General features: G+C 49.6%; 1 pseudogene across 1 annotated transcript in view; it reads right to left on the reverse strand.

Moving 5' to 3' along the window:
• The window catches only part of LOC144598341 (transcription factor COE3-like), a 167,578-nt pseudogene that overhangs the window by 30,235 nt on the left and 111,406 nt on the right, over nt 1-25,937 (reverse strand). The window contains exon 8 of the transcript XR_013547852.1: nt 206-316. The product of XR_013547852.1 is annotated as a transcription factor COE3-like (transcript). The remainder of the gene's footprint in view (nt 1-205; nt 317-25,937) is intronic.

The following is a 25,937-nucleotide window of genomic DNA, read 5'->3' on the forward strand; positions in this document are numbered from 1 at the left end:
TTAGCGGCTCAAATGGTTGTTATATTTCACATTTTGTTCACTTTCTAAACTTTAAACAAACGCTTTTTAATCTTTAAAACATTTGATTGGCTCTACCACCTCCCCCTCACGTGGGTCCTGATTGGCTACCTCCGTGTTTGACGTCACAATGGGAACCCAACTTGTCCGCGCCTGCGCAGTTGGGGCCCGCTGATCCGATACTTACGTAAGATGGCCGCCGGATCCACGCGTGCGCAATTGGGGCCCGCTGATCCGATACTTACGTAAGATGGCCGCCGGATCCGCGTGTGAACAGTTGGGGCCCGCTGATCCGATACTTACGTAAGATGGCCGCCGGATCCACGTGTGTGCAGTTGGGGCCCGCTGATCCGATACTTACGTAAGATGGCCGCAAGATCCGCTTGTGCGCAGTTGGGGGAGGGTTGCCGCCCGAGTGACGGGAGTGGCGGCCAATGGGGGGGGGGAGCGATGAGGAGAGCTCTCCTGCTGCTGGTTGCTGCGATGGCTGCACGGGGCCGGAGAATGAGCGGCTCCCTCTCCGCTTTCCCTCTCCCCCCTCGCCCGCCCCCGGCCCCAGGGGAGTTTTAAGGGGGGGGATGGAGTGGGTGAGTGTCGTCAGTTGTGGGAGGGTTGCCGGGCACACAGGAGAGACTTGGGCCCAATGGCTAGTAGAACATTAAAAACTTAGAAGTCAAGTCAATTTTATTTGTACAGCACCTTTAAAAACAACCCACGTTGACCAAAGTGCTGTACATCAGTTCAGGTACTAAGAAACGAATATACAATGGCACACAAACATAACAGCACATACATAAACAGTTCACAGCGCCCCCTCAGAGGGCCTCAAACGCTAGGGAGTAGAAATAGGTTTCGAGCCTGGACTTAAAGGAGTCGATGGAGGGGGCAGTTCTGATGGGGAGAGGGATGCTGTTCCACAGTCTAGGAGCTGCAACCGCAAAAGCGCGGTCACCCCTGAGCTTAAGCCTAGACCGCGGGATAGTCAGTAGCCCCAAGTCGGCCGACCTGAGGGACCTGGAGATAGAGTGGTGGGTTAGAAGATTGTTGATGTGGGGGGGGGGGGGGGCAAGCCCATTTAGGGCTTTGTATGTGAATAGCACGTAGCACATACCACATAGAACCAAAGATACCAGAGGAACAAGATGAACCACTCCGTTGAAATAGCCCACACTGAGGTGTAGTATGCAAAGGAGCATAACGTCCGCCATTTTAGTAGGCAAAACCCCCGCCGTTCGCTCTGCCTCTCGCAGTGTAATCAGTGTTTTGGGGGAACAGTATGTGTGATGATACCATTAAAATGCAGAATATATCTCATCTGTAAATTCACAGATTTTTGTAATTCTTCTTTTTAAATGTTTCTGCAAGTTTCTGCCTACTAAAATGGCCGTCCGATGTTTTTTTAGGGTCGAGTGGTCTATCTTGCTCCTCTAGTACCTTTGCATGGAACATAGCACTTAGAACATGGAACTAAGAATAGCGCAACACTAGAACAGGCCCTTCGGCCCACAATGTCGGTGGAGCCCATATAACTCACAATGTCCAATGCCCACATAACTCACATCCCATTCCCTGCAGGTCCATGTGCCTATCCAAAGCCTCTGGCTGAGAAGGGCGTCCGTCAGTAACTCACTGTCCCCTGTCGCCCCTCCCTGTTCAAGAGATGGGTGTGCAGAGGGGTGGGCCATAGCTGTGGACCAAGGCGGCACGGTGGTGCAGCGGTAGAGTTGCTGCCTTACAGCGAATGCAGCGCCGGAGACTCAGGTTCGATCCTGACTACGGGCGCCGTCTGTACGGAGTTTGTACGTTCTCCCCATGACCTGCGTGGGTTTTCTCTAAGATCTTCGGTTTCTTCCCGCACTCCAAAGACGTACATGTATGTAGGTTAATTGGCTGGGCAAATGTAAAAATTGTCTCTAGTGGGCGTAGGATAGTGTTAATGTGCGGGGATCGCTGGGCGGCGCGGACCCGGTGGGCCGAAGGGCCTGTTTCTGCGCTGTATCTCTAAAAAAAAAAGTCCCAAGGCTCTGAATGAGAAGCAAATATTTCCAAACCTTGGAGAAGCCGAGGCAAATCGAGTCGCGGAGTGGTACAGCACGACAACAGGCCCTTCGACCCGAATTGTCATTGCTGGCCATGGTGCCCCATGCACTCTAGGCCCACACGCACATGTTTGGTTTAGTTTAGTTTGGAGATACACCACGCCCATCGTGTCCACGCCGACCAGCGATCCCCGCGCACTAACGCCATCCTAACGACACAATAGACAATAGACAATAGACAATAGACAATAGGTGCAGGAGGAGGCCATTCGGCCCTTCGAGCCAGCACCGCCATTCAATGTGATCATGGCTGATCATTCTCAATCAGTACCCCGTTCCGGCCTTCTCCCCATACCCCCTGACTCCGCTATCCTTAAGAGCTCTATCTAGCTCTCTCTTGAATGTATTCAGAGAATTGGCCTCCACTGCCTTCTGAGGCAGAGAATTCCACAGATTCACAACTCTCTGAATAAAAAAGTTTTTCCTCATCTCAGTTCTAAATGGCCTTCCCCTTATTCTTAAACTGTGGCCCCTGGTTCTGGACTCTCCCAACATTGGGAACATGTTTCCTGCCTCTAACGTATCCAACCCCTTAATAATCTTATACGTTTCGATAAGATCCCCTCTCATCCTTCCAAATTCCAGTGTATATAAACCTAGTCACTCCAGTCTTTCAACATATGACAGTCCCGCCATTCTGGGAATTAACCTGGTAAACCTACGCTGCACTCCCTCGATAGCAAGGATATCCTTCCTAAATTTGGAGACCAAAACTGCACACAGTACTCCAGGTGCTGTCTCACTAGGGCCCTGTACAACTGCAGAAGGACCTCTTTGCTCCTATACTAAACTCCTCTTGTTATGAAGGCCAACATTCCATTGGCTTTCTTCACTGTCTGCTGTACCTGCATGCTTCCTTTCAGTGACTGATGCACTAGGACACCCAGATCACGTTGTGCGTCCCCTTTTCCTAACTTGACACCATTCAGATATTCACTAGGGACAATTTACAATTTTACCAAAGCCAATTAGCCTACAAACCTGTACGTCTTTGGAGTGTGGGAGGAAACCGGAGCACCCGGAGAAAACCCACGTAGGTCACGTGGAGAATGTACTATCTCCGCTCAGACAGCGCCCGTAGTCGGGATCGAACCCGGGTCTCCGGCGCTGTGAGGCGGCAACTCTACCGCTGCGCCACCGTGTTTGGCCCACCTACCTCTAGGACTTTCCTATCCATGTGCCTGCCTGTGTCTAGAAGTCTTTTATAGAATCATGGACAGGTCACAGCATAGCAGGAGGCTGTTTGGCCCATCGTGTTTCCCACTGGCTTGCTGTCAGAGCGAGTCGGCAGTTCCATCTCCGGCCCCCTACTCCGTAACCTGGCAAATATATTCTCCTTCACCTTTTTGGCACATTGAGTGTTGAGTAACAGTCCGATCGAGGATAGTCCGAGGGTCACCTACGAGGTCGATGGTAGTTCAGGACTGCCCACTGGCTGTGGTAGGATGGTTCAGTTGCCTGAGATAGAGTCCACATAATTGCATGATGGTCTGAGCAGCGTCCACAACTCTGTTCACTCTGTCCACAGCGAGGCTGAACTACGATCTACCTCTTTGGAGACACTCGGACTATCCTCGATCGGACAATCCTGCTTTTACCTTGCACTGAACGTAATTCCCTTATCATGTACACTGTACACTGTAAATGGCTCGATTATAATTGACAATAGACAATAGGTGCGGGAGGAGGCCATTCGGCCCTTCGAGCCAGCACCGCCATTCCATGTGATCATGGCTGATCATTCTCAATCAGTACCCCGTTCCTGCCTTCTCCCCATACCCCCTGACTCCGCTATCCTTAAGAGCTCTATCTTGCTCTCTCTTGAATGCATTCAGAGAATTGGCCTCCACTGCCTTCTGAGGCAGAGAATTCCACAGATTCACAACTCTCTGACTGAAAAAGTTGTTCCTCACCTCAGTTCTAAATGGCCTACCCCTTATTCTTAAACTGTGGCCCCGTGTTATGGACTCCCCCAACATTGGGAACATGTTTCCTGCCTCTAACATGTCCAACCCCTTAATAATCTTATACGTTTCGATAAGATCCCCTCTCATCCTTCTAAATTCCAGTGTATACAAGCCTAGCCGCTCCAGTCTTTCAACATACGACAGTCCCGCCATTCCTTGAATTAACCTAGTAAACCTACGCTGCACGCCCTCAATAGCAAGAATATCCTTCCTCAAATTTGGAGACCAAAACTGCACACAGTACTCCAGGTGCGGTCTCACTAGGGCCCTGTACAACTGCAGAAGGACCTCTTTGCTCCTATACTCAACTCCTCTTGTTATGAAGGCCAACATTCCATTGGCTTTCTTCACTGCCTGCTGTACCTGCATGCTTCCTGTAATCATGCATTGTTTATTGTTAAGAGATACAGCGTGGAAACAGGCCCTTCGTCCCACCGGATCCGCGCCGACCAGCGATCCCCGCACACTAACACCACCCTACACCCACTAGGGACAATTTTTTTACATTTGCCCAGCCAATTCACCCACAAACCTGTACGTCTTTGGAGTGTGGGAGGAAACCCGAAGATCTCGGAGAAAACCCACGCAGGTCACGGGGAGAACGTACAAACTCCGTACAGACGGCGCCCGTAGTAGGGATGGAACCCGGGTCTCCGGCGCTGCATTCGCTGTGAGGCAGCAACTCTACCGCTGCGCCATTGTGACCGTTTGCCTGCTGTCTTCGTGCTGACTGGTTGGCACGCGACAAAAAGCTTTTTTCCCTGTACCTCGGTACATGTGACAGTAAACATCAGCCATGATCACATTGAATGGCGGCGCTGGCTCGAAGGGCCGAATGGCCTCCTCCTGCACCTATTGTCTATTGTCTATTGTCTATAAACTACACTGAAACTGAAACTTGACTCGCTATTCCCACATCCAAGTCATTGAACTATCTCTAGCTGAACTAGATCTACTTGTCCACATCGAGTACCGCAGGGAACAGCGCTTCCCACCGCCCTCCCGTCTCAAACACAACCATTAATTGTGGTTCCTCTGGCCGCCAGCCCAATTATTCTCTGAACCAACACTGATCCTTCTTTTCCATGAGTCCAGTTCTCTTCCAGTGCCCTTCCAAAAGCTATTTTAAAATCCATTCAGACTACATCAATGCCAATTCCCAGCCCCATTTCCCTGTCTGAGTTACCCACCATTTCACAAGGTTTATATATCACCACCACACAAGCACCCATTTTGCGTCGGCACGGTGGCGCGGCGGTAGAGTTGCTGCCTCACAGCGCCAGAGACCCTGGTTCCATCCCGTACGGAGTTTGAACATTCCCGCCGTTTTCTCCGGGTGCTCCAGTTTCCTTCCACGCCACAGGTTTGTAGGTTAATTGGCTAGGTATAAATGCAAATTGTCCCCAGTAGGTTGGATAGTGTGTAAGTGTGCAGGGATCGCTGGATGGCACGGGCTCGGTGGGTCGAAGGGCCTGTTTCCACGCTATATCCACCGTACAACGAGATCTGGGTGTCCTAGTGCATCAGTCACTGAAAGGAAGCATGCAGGTACAGCAGGCAGTGAAGAAAGCCAATGGAATGTTGGCCTTCATAACAAGAGGAGTTGAGTACAGGAGCAAAGAGGTCCTTCTGCAGTTGTACAGGGCCCTGGTGAGACCGCACCTGGAGTACTGTGTGCAGTTTTGGTCTCCAAATTTGAGGAAGGATATTCTTGCTGTTGAGGGCGTGCAGCGTAGGTTTACTAGGTTAATTCCCGGAATGGCGGGACTGTCGTATGTTGAAAGACTAGAGCGACTAGGCTTGTCTACACTGGAATTTAGAAGGATGAGAGGAGATCTTCAATAGTCAATAGTCAATAGTGGTTTATTTGTCACATACACATAAATGTGTAGTGAAATGAAACATTATCCGCAGTTGAACAATAAGACCAATAAGAATAATCAATAAAAATGCAATAACGCATAATAACACATAAACTAACACCAAACAAAAAACGTATAAGATTATTAAGGGGCTGGACACGTTAGAGGCAGGAAACATGTTCCCAATGTTGGGGGAGTCCAGAACCAGGGGCCACAGTTTAGGAATAAGGGGTAGGCCATTTAGAACGGAGATGAGGAAAAGTTTTTCAGTCAGAGAGTTGTGAATCTGTGGAATTCTCTGCCTCAGAAGGCAGTGGAGGCCAATTCTCTGAATGCATTCAAGAGAGAGCTAGATAGAGCTCTTAAGGATAGCGGAGTCAGGGGGTATGGGGAGAAGGCAGGAACGGGGTACTGATTGAGAATGATCAGCCATGATCACATTGAATGGCGGTGTTGGCTCGAAGGGCCGAATGGCCTCCTCCTGCACCTATTGTCTATTGTCTATTAGCACCAAAGGGATGACGGTGAGTCTAGAATTCTCGTGCTATCAAGCACCGTTTCGTCAGTAGTTCGGGAACGAACAAAGAAACAAATAGATAGATTTAAACAACATTCAAGTAACCTGCGATCCACCAACCCTTTCAGTCATCAAAGGCAAATCAAACTTGCAAAACATTTTTTCTCGGCACTCCAGTACAATATTAATTTTTATAATCATTTTGTGATGAGCTGTAAAAATTACATTGGCAATGTGACATTAGCGCAGGGTTTTTTTTCCCACGAAAGCAAAGCAATAACTTTAATGACCTGAATTACGTCTGCCTTTATTAGCTGTCATAAAACCTTCATGAGTATATACGCGCACTTCTCCATTAATTGGGGGCAGGCTGAATGTGGGGGTGTCGATTGTAATTTTAACTCCTCTCACCAACATGCCTTGAATTTGAGGTGGTGAATTGCCTGTCCCGCAGCGAGAGGGCATAACGCCTTGAGATTGAGGTAACTCTTCCTCAGTTCATTCATCAGCAATTGGAGCAGAATTAGGCCATTCGGCCCATCAAGTTTAGTTTCACAAAATGCTGGAGTAACTCAGCAGGTCAGGCAGCATCTCAGGAGAGAAGGAATGGGTGACGTTTCGGGTCGAGACCCTTCTTCAGACTGGGTGCCTGTACCTGTCTAACTGCTTCTTAAATGTTGGGATAGTCCCAGCCTCAACGACCTCCTCCGGCAGCTCATTCCATACACCCACCACCCTTTGCGTGAAAAAGTTACCCCTCAGATTCCTATTAAATCTTTCCCCTTCACCTTGAACCTGTGTCCTCTGGTCCTCGATTCCCCGAATCTGGGCAAGAGACTCTGTGCATCTGCCCGATCTACTCCTCTCATGATTTTGTACACCTCTATAAGATCACCCCTCATCCTCCTGCGCTCCAAGGAATAGAGACCCAGCCTACTCAACCTCTCCCTATAGCTCACACCCTCTAGTCCTGGCCATCAGTCTGAAGAAGGGTCTCGACTCGAAACGTCGCCCGTTCCTTCTCTCCTGAGATGCTGCCTGACCTGCTGAGTTACTCCAGCATTTTGTGAATAAATACCTTCGATTTGTACCAGCATCCGCAGTTAATTTCTTATATCAAGTGTAGTTTAGTTTAGTTTAGAGATACAGGGTGGAAACAGGCCCTTTCGGCCCACCGGGTCCGCGCCGACCAGCGATCCTCGCACACGTTAACACCATCCTACAGAGAGCACCCGTAGTCAGGATCGAACCCGGGTCTCTGGCGTGCTAAGGCAGCAACTCTACCGCTGCGCCACCGTGCAGCTATCGCTGGTCGGCGTGGATTCAGTGGGCCGAAGGGCCTGTTTCCACGCTGTATCTTTAGTTTAGTTTAGAGGTACAGCGCGGAAACAGGCCCATTCGGCTCGCCGAGTCCGCGCCGCCCAGCGATCCCCGCACACTAACACTGCCCTACACCCACTAGGGACAATTTTTACATTTACCAAGCCAATTGGGCGGCACGGTGGCGCAGCGGTAGAGTTGCTGTCTTATAGCGAATGCAGCGCCGGAGACTCGGGTTCGATCCTGACTACGGGCGCCGTCTGTACGGAGTTTGTACGTTCTCCCCATGACCTGCGTGGGTTTTTTCCGAGATCTTCGGTTTCCTCCCACACTCCAAAGACGTGCAGGTTTGCAGGTTAATTGGCTGGGCAAATGTAAAAATTGTCCCTAGTGGGTGTAGGATAGTGTTAATGTGCGGGGATCGCTGGGCGGTGCGGACACGGTGGGACGAAAGGCCTGTTTCCGCGCTGTATCTCTAAATCTAAAAAATCTAAAATCTACAAACCTGCTCGTCTTTGGAGCGCGGGAGGAAACCGAAGATCTCGGAGAAAAACCCAGGCAGGTCACGGGGAGAACGTATAAACTCCGTTCAGACAGCACCCGTTAATTGGCTTTGGTGAAATTGTAAGTTGTGCTTGGTGTGGGTGACGGTGTTGGACCGTGGGGATCGCCGGTCGGCGCGGGCCCGGTGGGCCGAAGGGCCTGTTTTCCGCGCTGTACGTCTCGAAACTGCAATGAAACTGCACTGACTGTAAGGGAGGGGCTCGTGGTGTTCAGATCGAGAGACCAGAGGGTATCCCAGCGGTGTCGCGGAAGGGCTGACGGGGAAAGACAGCGCGGGAGATTGATTTCAGCAGCTGCTTTAGTGCCTCATCAAAAATTTATTTTGATTGCGCACGGTTCTGTAATTGCCATTTCTCCCCGTGAATTATTTACACTGTGGTGGTAAGCGTCAGATCGGCCAGACTCTGCGCCGGGACTTGCAAGGCTGGGGGAGTAATTAAAAATCAGCCGCGTCCACTCCCATCTCCTTTAGGAGCAGAGCTATGGAGAACGTTTCTCGGAAAACCCGCCGGGCGTAATCTTCACTGTCAATCCCCACCTGCAGCTTCAGAGACTGAAGGTAGAGGCACAAAAGGCTAGAGTGACTCAGTGGGTCAGGCAGCATCTCTGGAGACAATAGACAATAGACAATAGACAATAGACAATAGACAATAGACAATAGACAATAGACAATAGACAATAGACAATAGACAATAGACAACAGACAGCAGACAACAGACAACAGACAGCAGACAACAGACAACAGACAATAGACAATAGACAACAGACAGCAGACAACAGACAACAGACAACAGACAACAGACAGCAGACAACAGACAAAAGACAATAAACAACAGACAACAGACAGCAGACAACAGACAATAGACAACAGACAAAAGACAATAAACAACAGACAACAGACAACAGACAGCAGACAACAGACTATAGACAACAGACAACAGACAGCAGACAACAGACAATAGACAATAGACAATAGACAACAGACAATAGACAACAGACAACAGACAGCAGACAACAGACAACAGACAATAGACAATAGACAATAGACAATAGACAATAGACAATAGACAACAGACAATAGACAACAGACAACAGACAACAGACAGCAGACAACAGACAACAGACAATAGACAATAGACAATAGACAATAGACAACAGACAATAGACAATAGACAACAGACAATAGACAATAGACAACAGACAATAGGTGCAGGAGGAGGCCATTCGGCCCTTCGAGCCAGCACCACCATTCAATGTGATCATGGCTGATCATTCTCAATCAGTACCCCGTTCCTGCTTTCTCCCCATACCCTCTGACTCCGCGATCATTAAGAGCTCTATCTAGCTCTCTCTTGAATGCATTCAGAGAACTGGCCTCCACTGCCTTCTGAGGCAGAGAAATCCACAGATTCACAACTCTCTGACTGAAAAAGTTTTTCCTCGTCTCCGTTCTAAATGGCCTACCCCTTATTCTTAAACTGTTGGCCCCTGGTTCTGGACTCCCCCAACATTGGGAACATGTTCCCTGCCTCTAACGTGTCCAATAATCCCTGCCTCAATAATCTTATACGTTTCGATAAGATCCCCTCTCATCCTTCTAAATTCCAGTGTATACAAGCCTAGCCGCTCCAGTCTCCCAGAGAAGGACTGGTGGCGTTTTGGGTCTGAAGAAGGGTCTCGCCCCGAAACATCACCCATTCCTTCTCTCCAGAGATGCTGCCTGACCCGCTGAGTTACTCCAGCATTTTGTGTCTGCGGTTTAAAGCAGCGTCTGCAGTTCCTTCCGACGCGGTTTACAGATCAACATTGGCATTTGCCAAAGTCTTCTCGGTGGACTGTCACCTTGTGGTGGTGGAGAAGCTCGTGTGGTCCTGAGATCCTGAGAGCGATGCCGTCTGGAGCTACACTCCTGGTGGGGTCACCCGTGGCGGTAAGGTCGAGGGGGAGGTCCCTGACAAAGAGCGATCCGACCAAGACCCCAACGGTGGAACAGGCGGAGGGAGGATGGCGGCTGACTTTAGTGGAGCGTCACAACGGCTGGGAAGGCGGATGGATGACGGCCGCGGCAGAAAAGGGTCCCCGGTCGTCTTGGACTCCACGCCACTGGATCCCGACCCAGATCTGTCAAGGACCGTGTGGTGGCTGTCTGTGCACCAGTCTCCCCGCGTTAAACAAAGTCACGCACGGGCGTACCGACCCTATGGAGAGGACGGTCACACTCGCTTCCAGTGACCAGTTCATTGGCTATATTTAAGAGGGAGTTAGATGTGGCCCTTGTGGCTAAAGGGATCAGGGGGTATGGAGAGAAGGCAGGTACGGGATACTGAGTTGGATGATCTGCCATGATCATATTGAATGGCGGTGCGTACAGGCTCGAAGGGCCGAATGGCCTACTCCTGCACCTATTGTCTATGTTTCTATGTTTCTATGATGATGACAGTGAAAGTACTTTGCCCGCAGTCCAGGCGAGCCATTCCACGCGTGTAAGAAGGAACTGCAGGTGCTGGTTTAAACCGAAGATAGACACAAAAAGCTGGAGTGGCTCAGCGGGTCAGGCAGCGTCTCTGGAGAGAAGGAACAGGTGACATTTCGGGCCTGAAGAAGGGTCTCGACCCGCAACGTCACCTAATCCTTCTCTCCAGAGATGCTGCCTGACCCTCTGAGTCACTCCAGCATTTTTGCGTCTATCTTAAGTCATACTACATGGTTGGCGGCACGGTGGCGCAGCGCTAGAGTTGCTGCCTCACAGCACCGGAGACCCGGGTTCCATCCTGTCTTCGGGCGCTGTCCGTGCGGAGTTTGTACGTTCTCCCCGTGACCCGCGTGGGCTTTCTCCGGGTGCTCCGGTTTCCTCCCACACTCCAAACACCCACAGGTTTGTAGGTTGATTGGCTTCGGTAAAAATTGTAAATTGGCCCTAGTGTGTGCAGATTAGTGTTGGTGTGCGGGGATCGCTGGTCGGCGCGGACCCGGTGGGCCGAAGGGCCTGTTTTTTATGCTGTATCTCTAAACTAAACTAAACAAAACCAAATCCTTCCTCAAATAGGATGCATTCCATCATTATCCCGAGGCAGGTAGTATAACAACCTCTTGAGTCATGGAGTGATACATTGTGGAAACAAGCTCATCGGCCCAACTTGCCTACACCGGCCAACATGTCCCATCTACACTAGTCCCACCTGCCCGCATTAAACTCATATCCCTCGAAACCCATCCGATCCATGTACCTATCTAACTGTTTCTTAAGCATTGTGATAGTCCCTGCCTCAGTTACCTCCTCTGGCAGCTCGTTCACAAAATGCTGGAGTAACTCAGCAGGTCAGGCAGCATCTCAGGAGACAAGGAATGGGTGACATTTCAGGTCGAGACCCTTCTTCAGACTCGTTCTGGCAGATCTTATCGAAACGTATAAGATTATTGGAGATCTTATCGAAACGTATAAGATTATTAAGGGGTTGGACACGTTAAAGGCAGGAAACATGTTTCCCAATGTTGGGGGAGTCCAGAACAAGGGGCCACAGTTTAAGAATAAGGGGTAGGCCATTTAGAACTGAGATGAGGAAAAACTTTTTCAGTCAGAGAGTTGTAAATCTGTGGAATTCTCTGCCTCAGAAGGCAGTGGAGGCCAATTCTCTGAATGCATTCAAGAGAGAGCTAGATAGAGCTCTTAAGGATAGCGGAGTCAGGGGGTATGGGGAGAAGGCCGGAACGGGGTAGTGATTGAGAATGATCAGCCATGATCAAAGTGAATGGCGGTGCTGGCTCGAAGGGCCGAATGGCCTACTCCTGCACCTATTGTCTATTGTCTATTGGCAGTTCGTTCCATACACCCACCACCCTCTGTGTGAAAAAGTTACTCCACAGATTCCTATTAAATCTTTTCCCCTTCAGCTTAAACCAGTGTCCTCTGGTCCTCGATTCCCCTACTCTGGGCAAGAGACTCTGTGCATCCTCCCGAACTATTCCTCGTCCCAACATAGCTGGGACACTCGAGTCCTGGTATCATCCTCGTAAATCTTCTCTGGACCCTCTCCTGCCTCTCGTTTGTAGTTTGGGGAACAAAAGGGGCGGCATTGTCAGTTTACCTTTAGTTTGGAGATACAGCGCGGAAACAGGCCCCTCGGCCCACCGGGTCCTCGCCGACCAGCGATCCCCGCACACACTAACACTATCCTACGCACACTAGGGACAATTTTCTACATTTTTACCAAGCCAATTAACCTACAAACCTGTACGTCTTTTGAGTGTGGGAGGAAACCGAAAATCTCGGAGAAAACCCACGCAGGTCACGGGGAGAACGTACAGACGGCGCCCGTAGTCGGGATGGAACCCGGGTCTCCGGCGCTGCGTTCGCTGTAAGGCAGCAACTCTGCCGCTGCGCCACCGTGACCGCCCCAGTTAACAAATTGAATATGTAATCTTTTGACATTCATATCTGGGCCAAGGGCTAATGTGTGTCGTTGTCTAATAATAAACGCTGCATTCCTTTGATAGATCGAGTGTAGGAGCAGGTGTATTCAGAGCCTCCGTCGAGAGCAGATCATGTCTTTTGTAACCTGACATCTTTATTCCGCCGAGACGCTCAGATGGGTCAGTCGCAGTATTTAAAGAGCGTCTCGGCCTCCTCCCTTCTCTGGCTTGTCACAAGCAAAGATACTAGAGGAGCAAGATAGACCACTCGACCCTAAAAACCGTAGTAGGTCATGGCGGCCATTTTAGTAGGCAGAAACTTGCAGAAACATTTAAAAAGAAAAATAACAAAAATCAGTGAATTGATAGATGAGATATATTCTGCGTTTTTTGTGGTATCATCACACATACCGTTCCCCCAAAACACTGATTACACTGCAAGAGGCAGAGCGAACGGCGGGTTTTGCCAACTAAAATGGCGGACGTTACGCTCCTTTGCGTACTACACTTCAGTGTGGGCGATTTCAACAGAGTGGTCCATCGTGCTCCTCTAGTATCTTTGGTCATAAGTGATAGGAGCAGAATTAGTCCATCAAGCCATTCGGCCCTTCGAGCCATTCAATGTGATCATGGCTGATCATTCTCAATCAGTACCCCTTTCCTGCCTTCTCCCCATACCCCCGGACTCCGCTATCCTTAAGAGCTCTATCTAGCTCTCTCTTGAATGCATTCAGAGAATTGGCCTCCACTGCCTTCTGAGGCAGAGAATTCCACAGATTCACAACTCTCTGACTGAAAAAGAAATTCCTCATCTCCGTTCTAAATGGCCTACCACTTATTCTTAAACTGTGGCCCCTTGTTCTGGACTCCCCCCAACATTGGGAACATGTTTCCTGCCTCTAACGTGTCCAATCCCTTAATAATCTTATACGTTTCAATAAGATCCCCTCTCATCCTTCTAAATTCCAGTGTATACAAGCCTAGTCGCTCCAGTCTTTCAACATATGACAGTTCCGCCATTCCGGGAATTAACCTAGTAAACCTACGCTGCACGCCCTCAATAGCAAGAATATCCTTCAATATCAATTTACTGAGGGCCATGGTCAGGATGGAACCCGGGTCTCTGGCGCTGTAAGACAGCGACTCTACCGCTGTGCCACCGTGCCGTCTCGTGGTGTGTAAGGAGTGGATAAGAAAGTGGGATGATGTAGAACTAGTGTGAGCGGGTGATTGGCGGTCAGAGCGGACCCGGTGGGCCGAAGGGCCAGTTTCCGCTCTGTGTCTCTGAAGTGAAGTCTGAGGTCTGAAGGGCGGTCACGGTGGCGCAGCGGTAGAGTTGCCGCCTTGCAGCGAATGCAGCGCCGGAGACCCGGGTTCGATCCCGACTACGGGCGCTGTCTGTTAGGAGTTTGTACGTTCTCCCCGTGACCCGCGTGGGTTTTCTCCGAGATCTTCGGTTTCCTCCCACGCTCCAAAGACGTGCGGGTTTGTAGGTTAACTGGCTTGGTGTAAGTGTAAATTGCCCCCAGTGTGTGTAGGGCAGTGTTAATGTGTGCGGGGATCGCTGGGCGGTGCGGACTTGGTGGGCCGAGGGGCCTGTTTCCGCGCTGTAACTCTAAACTAAACTAAAGACATTCTTGCCATAGAGGGAGTACAGAGAAGGTTCACCAGATTGATTCCTGGGATGGCAGGACTTTCATATGAAGAAAGACTGGATAGACTCGGCTTGTACTCGCTGGAATTTAGAAGATTGAGGGGGGATCTTATAGAAACGTACAAAATTCTTAAGGTGTTGGACAGGCTGGATGCAGGAAGATTGTTCCCGATGTTGGGGAAGTCCAGAACCAGGGGACACAGTTTAAGGATAAGGGGGAAGTCTTTTAGGACCGAGATGAGAACGTTTTTTTTCACACAGAGAGTGGTGAATCTGTGGAATTCTCTGCCACAGAAGGTAGTTGAGGCCAGTTCATTGGCTATATTTAAGAGGGAGTTAGATGTGGCCCTTGTGGCTAAAGGGATCAGGGGGTATGGAGAGAAGGCAGGTACGGGATACTGAGCTGGATGATCAGCCATGATCATATTGAATGGCGGTGCAGGCTCGAAACTAAACTGATTTAAACTAAACTAAAGCAATGGCTTTCAAACAGCTGAGTGTGTGGAAATGGTGCAGAGTTAACAAACATGACTCAGGGTGACTCTGATGCTCCTTGTCTTTCTATCCCGTGACACGGTATATGTTGACTACAGCATCAGACTAAATATACCCAGCCGTTTATCACACGGCTTTTCATTAAAAGCCTTCTCCAGCTGTATGTCAAGGCTGTTACAGTGGGCTAGCACAGTTTAGCTCGGAGATGCAGCGCGGAAACAGTGCTGTACAGCCTTGAATATTAGACAATAGACAATAGGTGCAGGAGGAGGCCATTCGGCCCTTCGAGCCAGCACCGCCATTCAATGTGATCATGGCTGATCATTCTCAATCAGTACCCCGTTCCTGCCTTCTCCCCATACCCCCTGGCTCCGCTTTCATTAAGAGCTCTATCTAGCTCTCTCTTGAACGCATTCAGAGAATTGGCCTCCACTGCCTTCTGAGGCAGAGAATTCCACAGATTCACAACTCTCTGACTGAAAAAGTTTTTCCTCATCTCCGTTCTAAATGGCCGACCCCTTCTTCTTAAACTGTGGCCCCTGGTTCTGGACTCCCCCAACATTGGGAACATGTTTCCTGCCTCCAACGTGTCCAACCCCTTAATAATCTTATACGTTTCGATAAGATCCCCTTATCGGATAAGATTCGATATTGCGGGTGTCAGGGGTTAGAATGGAACGGCCTTTAGAGTCATCCAGAAACATGTTGTTGGATGAAATTACCTACTCCTGCACCTATTGTCTATAATCTATTGTCTAATATTCAAGGACCTCCAGTCAACAATGAGCGGCACTAAAAAGGAAAGCAATAAAACACACAATCACAAAAAACCGACATAAAACAAGAACCATCCATCACAGTGAGTCTCCTCCAGTCACCTCCTCACTGTGACGGAAGGCCAGAACGTCTTTTCTCTTCCCCTGCCGTCTTCTCCCCGCGGTCAGGCTGTCGGGGCGGTCTGGGCTCCCGACATTGAAGCCCCCGCCGACCCAAGCCTCGCGATCCGGGGCGGGCGTAGACGCTGCCGGTGCCGGAGCTCAGGAGGTCGGCCCCTGCCCAGGGGACTGCGAGCTTCTGACGTCCACGCGGCCCGCGGCCGAAGCCTCCGAAACACGGGGAGAATGCAGGAGAATGGGGTTAGGAGGGAGAGATAGATCAGCCGCGATTGGATGGCAGAGTAGACTCGATGGGCCGAATGGCCTAATTCTACTCCTATTCCTTATGGCCTTATGGCCTTCAGCTTAGTTCAGCTTATAGAGATACAGCGCAGCAACAGGCCCTTCGGCCCACCGGGTCCGCGCCGACCAGCGATCCCCGCGCACTAACACTACCCCACACCCACTAGGGACAGTTTTCACTTGTACCAAGCCAATTAATCTAGAAACCTCTGCGTCTTTCGAGTGTGTGAAGAAACCAGAGATCCCGGAGAAAACCCACGCATGACACGGAGGAGAACGTTCACGTTGCGTAAAGACAGCGCCCGTGGTCGGGATTGAACCCGGGTCTCTGGCGCTGTGTGGAGTTTGCACGTTCTCCCCGTGACTGCATGGCTTCTTCTCCAGGCGCTCCGATTTAACGTAGTTCAGCTTGGAGATACATTCTTGCTATTGAGGGCGTGCAGCGTAGGTTTACTAGGTTAATTCCCGGAATGGCGGGACTGTCATATGTTGAAAGACGGGAGCGACTAGGCTTGTATACACTGGAATTTAGAAGGATGAGAGGGGATCTTATCGAAACGTATAAGATTATTAAGGGGTTGGACACGTTAGAGGCAGGAAACATGTTCCCAATGTTAGGGGAGTCCACCAGAACAAGGGGCCACAGTTTAAGAATAAGGGGTAGGCCATTTAGAACTGAGATGAGGAAAAACGTTTTCAGTCAGAGAGTTGTGAATCTGTGGAATTCTCTGCCTCAGAAGGCAGTGGAGGCCAATTCTCTGAATGCATTCAAGAGAGAGCTGGATAGAGCTCTTAAGGATAGCGGAGTCAGGGGGTATGGGGAGAAGGCAGGAACGGGAGACTGATTGAGAATGATCAGCCATAATCACATTGAATGGCGGTGCTGGCTCGAAGGGCCGAATGGCCTCCTCCTGCACCTATTGTCTGTTGTCTATCTCCCTCATTGGTGACCCTCGGACTATCTTTGATCGGACTTTGCTGGCTTTACCTCGCACTGAACGTTATTCCCTGATCGTGTGTCTGTCCACTGTGAAAGGTTTGATTGTAATCATGCGTTGTCTTTCCGCTGACTGGATGGCGCGCGGCAGAAAGCTCTTCACTGTACCTCGGTGCACGTGACAGTAAACTAACGTCAACCTATTTGCTGCCGTCTCTTCCCACACTAACCCCGGTCTGTTTTCCCCTTGGCAGATTCTTCTTAAAATTCTTCCTCAAGTGCAATCAGAACTGTCTGAAAAACGCTGGTAACCCCAGGGACATGCGAAGATTCCAGGTAGGCCTCGTTTGTCAATTCATTCTTCTTTCAGTTGCAACAGACAATAGACAATAGGTGCAGGAGGAGGCCATTCGGCCCTTCGAGCCAGCGCCGCCATTCAATGCGATCATGGCTGAACATTCTCAATCAGTACCCCGTTCTCCTGCTTTCTCCCCATACCCCCTGCAAGATAAAGTCCGATTTAAGTTAGTCCAAGGGTCTCTAATGAGGTAGATAGCAACTCAGGACCGCTCGCCAGTTGTTGACAGGATGGTTGTGTTAGAAATAGAGAAAATAGGTGCAGGAGGAGGCCATTTGGCCCTTCGAGGGTCATTGTGATCATGGCTGATCATCCACAATCAGTAACCCGTGCCTGCCTTCTCCCCCCATCCCTTGATTCCGCTAGCCCCTAGAGCTCTATCATATCATATCATATCATATCATATCATATCATATATATACAGCCGGAAACAGGCCTTTTCGGCCCACCAAGTCCATGCCGCCCAGTAATCCCCGCACATTAACACTATCCTACGCCCACTAGGGACAATTTTTACATTTACCCAGCCAATTAACCTACATACCTGTAAGTCTTTGGAGTGTGGGAGGAAACCGAAGATCTCGGAGAAAACCCACGCAGGTCACGGGGAGAACGTACAAACTCCTTACAGTGCAGCACCCGTAGTCAGGATCGAACCTGAGTCTCCGGCGCTGCATTCGCTGTAATAGCAGCAACTCTACCGCTGCGTCACCGTGCCGCTCTATCTAACCCTCTTATAAATTCAAAATGTTTAAGTAGGGTTTTTAAATAGGGTGGTTATTGGATACTTTTAAAGTGGAGATGGATAGATTCTTGATTAGTGCGGGTGTCAGGGGTTATGGGGAGAAGGCAGGAGAATGGGGTTAGGAGGGAGAGATAGATCAGCCATGATTGAATGGTGGAGAAAACTCGATGGGCCGAATGGCCTAATCCTACTTCGATGTCTTGTGAACTGATGAACTGACCTTGATTATACTGTGTGGGGATGAATTCTTTCATTACTGCAGCTTACAAGTGAAACGACTTCGATTATAACAGGGTAGCAAATTTAAACTAATAAACTTACAGTAATGAATGTAAATTGTATCCAGTGATGTTAAATTTTCGAATGCTATTCCAGAGCAGTGGATTTGATTGAATAAATTTGGAATTAAAATGCACATCTTAAAAGTGTAAGCTTTAACGCCGGCACGGTGGCACAGCGGCAGAGTTGCTGCCTTACAGCGCTTACAGCGCCAGAGACCCGGGTTCCATCCTTCTGCAGTTGTACAGGGCCCTTGTGAGACCGCACCTGGAGTGTGTGGTCTCACACTCCAACTAAGAGTGTGTGGAGAAGGCAGGAACGGGGTACTGATTGAGAATGATCAGCCATGATCACATTGAATGGCGGTGCTGGCTCGAAGGGCCGAATGGCCTCCTCCTGCACCTATTGTCTATTGTCTATAAGATGTACATTTTAATTCCAGATTTGTGTGGAAAAAGTCACCCCTCAGATTCCTACTCAATCTTTTCCCCTTCACCTTGAACCTATGTCCTCTGGTCCTCGATTCCCCTACTCTGGGCAAGAGATTCTGTGCGTCTACCCGATCTATTCCTCTCATGATTTTATATACCTCAATAAGATCACCCCTCATCCTCCTGCACTCCAAGGAATAGATCATTTCATCAATACGGTCAGATCATAGATCATACATATTATTATTACATCATGAAGGTATTTATTTCACAAAATGCTGGAGTAACTCAGCAGGTCAGGCAGCATCTCAAGAGAGAAGGAATGGGTGACGTTTCGGGTTGAGACCCTTCTTCAGACTGATGTATTATTACATCATGTATCATTATATCACATATATATAAGATCGTAGTCGGGATGGAACCCAGGTCTCTGGCGCTGTAAGCACTGTAAGGCAGCAACTTTATCGCTGCGCCACCGTGCCACCCTGATGTGCGATGGAAAATCAGACAACGTTAGCCTGGTAGACAGACAAACCAGTGCCTGATGAAGTGAGACTGACACAACACGGTGTAATTAAACAGAAATACGCCACACACTCACACACACGCACGCACGCACACATGCACACACATGCACGTACGCACGCACGCACACACGCACACACACATGCATGTACGCACACACGCACACATGCACGTATACACGCACGTACACACGCACACACACATGCACGTACACACACACGTACACACACACACACACACACACACACACACACACACACACACACACACACACACACACACACACACACACACACACACACACACACACGTACTCACACACGTACACACGCACACACTCACACGCCCTGGACTTTGTGGGGCAAATAAGATTGGAGAACCTAACCAATTTTTGCAAATTCCTTTCTGATGAGACCAATTCCTCCAGGAGTGTCTCTTTTGTGTGTGTGTGTGTGTGTGTGTGTGTGTGTGTGTGTGTGTGTGTGTGTGTGTGTGTGTGTGTGTGTGTGTGTGTGTGTGTGTGTGTGTGTGTGTGTGTGTGTGTGTGTGTGCATGCGTGTGTGTGTGTGTGTGTGTGTGTGTGTGTGTGGGCATGTGTGTGTGTGTATGTGTGGGCATGTGTGTGTATGTGTGTGTACTGTGTGTGTGTGTGCATGTGTATGAGTGTGCGTGGGTGTGTGAATGTACTGTGTGCATGTATGTGCGCATGTGTGTGTCTGTGTATGTGTGAGTGTGCGTGTGTGTGTGTGAGTGTGCGTACGTGTGTGTGCGCGTGTGTGTGTGCGTGTGTGAGTGTGTGTGTGCGTGTACGTGTGTGTGTGTGTGTGTGTGTGTGTGTGTACGTGTGTGCGCGTGTGTACGCGTGTGTACGCGTGTGTGAGTGTGTGTGTGTGTGTGTGTGCGCGTGTGTGCGCGTGTGTGCGCGTGTGTGTGTGGTGTGTGTGTGTGTGTGGTGTATTGGATTTCACAAGTGAGGCAAACTTAATTAAATAAAACCACTTGTTAATCTGTTAAAGGATCAATCAAAACAAAGACAGGACCAGCCTCAGCCACTCAGTATTACTCTGAGAGTGGGTGATAATGAAATTAGGCCAGGAATATCTCCATTAGCCACAAGGATTAAGTGTCTGGTTTCTGCACTTGATACCAGCCCGGGCCAAACTGGAATACATGGAGTTTATTTAACGTGCATTTTTCTATTTACCCCTCGAGGGCCAGTTCTGCTCCTTAGAAATATCAAGAGTCAAGATTCCCTGTTATTGTCGAATGGCCCAGATACAACAATGAAATTCTTACTTACAGCAGCACAACAGAAGATGTTAACTCACCGCACTGTAAACTACATAATCAACGAGAACAAAACGTTCAGTGTGTGTGTAGATTTTTAGATTTAGAGATACCGCGCAGAAACAGGCCCTTCGGCCCACCGAGTCCGCGCCGCCCAGCGATCCCCGCGCACTAACACTATCCTACACACACTAGGGACAATTTTTACATTTGTCCAGCCAATTAACCTACAAACCTGCACGTCTTTGGAGTGTGGGAGGAAACCGAAGATCTCGGAGAAAACCCACGCAGGTCACGGGGAGAACGTACGAACTCCGTACAGACGGCGCCCGCAGTCAGGATCGGTTTTCCTCCCACACTACCAAAGACGTGCAGGCACGTCGGTTAATTGGCTGGGCAAATGTAAAAATTGTCCCTAGTGGGTGTAGGATAGTGTTAATGTGCGGGGATCGATGGGTGTCACGGACCCGGTGGGCTGAAGGGCCTGTTTCCGCGCTGTATCTCTAAATGTAAAAAAACAAACAATAATAGTCCATGTGGTTCAGAGTTTATTTAGAGGTTGTAGTGTTTAATAGCCTGGTGGCTGTAGGTAAGAAGCTGTTGCTGAACCAGGGCGTACAACACAGTTAGTGTCTGAAGAAGGGTCTTGACCCGAAACATAGAAACATTGAAACTAGGTGCAGGAGTAGGCCATTCGTCCTTTCGAGCTAGCACCACCATTGGGTGACCCGAAACATCACACAATTCCTTCTCTACTGAGATGCTAGCCTGACCTGCTGTGTTACTACAGCATTTTGTGATACTTGCAATCTTTAAGAGCTCTATCTAGCTCTCTCTTGAATGCATTCAGAGAATTGGCCTCCACTGCCTTCTGAGGCAGAGAATTCCACAGATTCACAACTCTCTGACTGAAAAAGGTTTTCCTCATCTCAGTTCTAAATGGCCTACCCCTTATTCTTAAACTGTGGCCCCTTGTTCTGGACTCCCCCAACATTGGGAACATGTTTCCTGCCTCTAACGTGTCCAACCCCTTAATAATCTTATACATTTCGATAAGATCTCCTCTCATCCTTCTAAATTCCAGTGTATGCAAGCCTAGTCGCTCCAGTCTTTCAACATATGACAGTCCCGCCATTCCGGGAATTAACCTAGTAAACCTACGCTGCACGCCCTCAATAGCAAGAATATCCTTCCTCAAATTTGGAGACCAAAACTGCACACAGTACTCCAGGTGCGGTCTCACTAGAGCCCTGTACAACTGCAGAATCTTTGCTCCTATACTCAACTCCTCTTGTTATGAAGGCCAACATTCCATTGGCTTTCTTCACTGCCTGCTGTACCTGCATGCTTCCTTTTAGTGACTGATGCACTAGGACACCCAGATCTCGTTGTACGTCCTCTGCTGTTCCTAACTTGACACCATTCAGATAATACTCTGCCTTCCTATTCTTACCACCAAAGTGGATAACCTCACACTGATCCACATTAAGGTGCATCTGCCATGCATCCGCCCATTCACACAACCTGTCCAAGTCACCCTGCAACCTCGTAGCATCTTCCTCACAGTTCACACTGCCACCCAGCTTTGTGTCATCTGGAAATTTGCTAATGGTACTTTTAATCCCTTCATCCAAGTCATTCACTGTTCATCGCCTGCTCTCTCTCTCTCTCTCTCTCTCTCTCTCTCTCTCTCTCTCTCTCTCTCTCTCTCTCTCTCTCTCTCTCTCTCTCTCTCTCTCTCTCTCTCTCTCTCTCTCTCTCTCTCTCTCTCTCTCTCTCTCTCTCTCTCTCTCTCTCTCTCTCTCTCTGTCTCTCTCTCTCTCGTCTCTCTCTCTCTCCTCTCTCTCTCTCTCCTCTCTCTCTCCTCTCTCTCTCTGTCTCTCTCTCTCTCTCTCTCTCTCTCTCTCTCTCTCTCTCTCTCTCTCTGTCTCCTTCCAGGCGGTCATCTGTACGACCATCAACGTTGACGGCCATGTGCTGGCTGTGTCCGACAACATGTTCATCCACAACAACTCCAAGCACGGACGCCGGGCGCGGAGACTGGACCCTTGTGAAGGTAAGTCCAACGGGTTATCCTCTCCCCGGGCGGTGCGGCGGTAGAGTCGCTGCCTCATGACGGATGCAAGCGCCGGGGACTCCGGTTCCATCCCGACTACGGGCGCTGTCTGTGCGGAGTTTGTACGTTCTCCCCGTGACCCACGTCGGGATTTTCTCCGAGATCTTCGGTTTCCTCCCGCACTCCAAAGACGTGCGACTTGAGCCAGCACCGCCATTCACCATGATCGTGGCTGATCATCCACAATCAGTACCCCGTTCCTGCCCTCTCCCCATACATACCCCCTGTCTCCGCAATCGTTAAGATCTCTATCTAACTCTAACATTTAGACGGATAGGACAGGTTTGGAGGGATATGGGCCAAATGGTGGTGGGCATGTGGGACATGCTGGGCGGAAGGGCCTCAGTAAAAATTGTAAATTGTCCCCGGTGTGTAGGATAGTGTGAGTGTGCGGGGATCGCTGGCCGGCGTGGACTCGGTGTGTTGAAGGGCCTGTTTCCGCGACCTCTCCCTCTCAACCCTTCACCCGCCTTCTCCCCGTAACCTCTGACACCCGTGCTGATCGAGAAACTAACTCTCTCTGCGTCAAAAATATCCACAGCCTTCTGTGGCAATGAATTCTGGAGACTGGATCGACTAGGCTTGTGTACACTGGAATTTAGAAGGATGAGGGGAGATCTCTCTAGATAGAGCTCTTAAGGATAGCAGAGTCAGGGGGTATGGGGAGAAGGCAGGAACGGGGGTACTGATTGAGAATGATCAGCCATGATCACATGGAATGGTGGTGCTGGCTCGAAGGGCTGAATGGCCTCCTCCTGCACCTATTGTCTATTGTCTATTGTCTATTGTCTGTTGTCTATCTTATCGAAACGTATAAGATTATTAAGGGGTTGGACACGTTAGAGGCAGGAAACATGTTCCCAATGTTGGGGGGGGGGGTCCAGAACCAGGGGCCACAGTTTAAGAATAAGGGGTAGGCCATTTAGAACTGAGATGAGGAAAAACGTTTTCAGTCAGAGAGTTGTGAATCTGTGGAATTCTCTGCCTCAGAAGGCAGTGGAGGCCAATTCTCTGAATGCATTCAAGAGAGAGCTAGATAGAGCTCTTAAGGATAGCGGAGTCAGGGGGTATGGGGAGAAGGCAGGAATGGGGTACTGATTGAGAATGATCAGCCATGATCACATTGAATGGCGGTGTTGGCTCGAATGGCCTCCTCCTGCACCTATTGTCTATAGGAGGTAGTTGAGGAGGTAGGGACTATTGCAACGTTTAAGAAACAATAGACGACAGACAATACACAATAGGTGCAGTAGTATAGGAAAATAACTGCAGATGCTGGTACAAATCGAAGGTACCTCAGAATGCTGGAGTAACTCAGCAGGTCAGGCAGCATCTAGGAGAGATGGAATGGGTGACGTTTCGGGTCGAGACCCTTCTTCAGACTGATAGTGCAGGTGCAGGAGTAGTCCATTCGGCCCTTCGAGCCGGCACCGCCATTCACCATGATCGTGGCTGATCATCCACAATCAGTACCCCGTTCCTGCCCTCTCCCCATACATACCCCCTGTCTCCGCTATCATTAAGAGCTCTATCTATCTCTAACATTTAGAGCTCAGTCCGTGTTGGCCAAACTGATCTCCCGGTGGCCGAGCACTTCAACTCCCCCTCCCATTCCCAGTTTGACCTTTCAGTCATGGGCCTCCTCCAGTGCCATAGTGAGGCCCACCGCAAATTGGAGGAACAGCACCTCATATTTCACCTGGGCAGCTTGCAGCCCGGCGGTATGAACATCGACTTCTCCAACTTTAGATAGTTCCTCTGTCCCTCTCTTCCCCTCCCCCTTCCCAGATCTCCCTCTATCTTCACGTCTCCACCTATATCCTTCCTTTGTCCCGCCGCCCCCCCGACATCAGTCTGAAGAAGGGTCTCGACCCGAAACGTCGCCCATTCCTTCTCTCCCGAGATGCTGCCTGACCTGCTGAGTTACTCCAGCACTTTGTGAATAAATACCTTCGATTTGTACCAGCATCCGCAGTTATTTTCTTACACTAACGTGTAGACAGGTACACGGATAGGGCAGGTTTGGAGGGATATGGGCCAAAGGTGGTGGGCATGTGGGACATGCTGGGCGGAAGTGCCTGTTTCCACACTGTAAGACTCCATATCTGATTCTGCAAGATCACCTTTACCTCAGTGTCTTTTCTGCAGCAGGAATCCCATAACCCTTGATTTATGCGCGTAATAGGCATTATTTATCAGACGTTCAAAGAGGCATTTACTTGCCTTTGACAAGCTGATGTTCACGCGTAATGTTATCTAGGATTCGGCATTAATGACTCCCCCTGTCTGTACATGCTGCTTCCTATTACACTGGCCAGATGGCATCTGCCTGAGTCTCTAAGAGGATATAAAGTTTCACGCTAACTTAGCCATCTGTTCCGTCATGTGCACACCAGCCCATGGGAGACAGTAGACAGTCTCGGGCCGTTTAGTCTGGAGATATAGCGCGGAAACAGGCCCTTCGGCCCACCCGGGTCCACGCCGGCCAGCCATCACCGCAGGAGGAGACGATTTACATTCATACCAAGCCAATCAACCCGCAAACCTGCACGTCTTTGGAGAAGACTGGGGCGGCTAGGCTTGTACACACTGGAATTTAGAAGGATGAGAGGGGATCTTATCGAAACGTATAAGATTATTAAGGGGTTGGACACGTTTAGAGGCAGGAAACATGTTCCCAATGTTGGGGGAAGTCCAGAACAAGGGGCCACACAGTTTAAGAATAAGGGGTAGGCCATTTAGAACTGAGATGAGGAAAAACATTTTCAGTCTGAGAGTTGTGAATCTGTGGAATTCTCTGCCTCAAAGGCAGTGGAGGCCAATTCTCTGAATGCATTCAAGAGAGAGCTGGATAGAGCTCTTAAGGATAGCGGAGTCAGGGGGTATGGGGAGAAGGCAGGAACGGGGTACTGATTGAGAATGATCAGCCATGATCACATTGAATGGCGGTACTGGCTCGAAGGGCCGAATGGCCTCCTCCTGCTCCTATTGTCTATTGTCTATCTAAACTAAACTAAACTGAACTAAACTGAACTAAAGGGTCTCGACCCGAAACGTCGCCCATTCCTTCTCTCCAGAGATGCTGCCTGACCCGCTGAGTTACTCCAGCTTTTTATGTCTGTCTTTGGTTTAAACCAGCATCTGCAGTTCCATCCACAACTAAACTTTGTTTCTA

This window comes from Rhinoraja longicauda, chromosome 1, assembly GCF_053455715.1.
Source record: "Rhinoraja longicauda isolate Sanriku21f chromosome 1, sRhiLon1.1, whole genome shotgun sequence".
Taxonomy (NCBI): domain Eukaryota; kingdom Metazoa; phylum Chordata; class Chondrichthyes; order Rajiformes; family Arhynchobatidae; genus Rhinoraja; species Rhinoraja longicauda.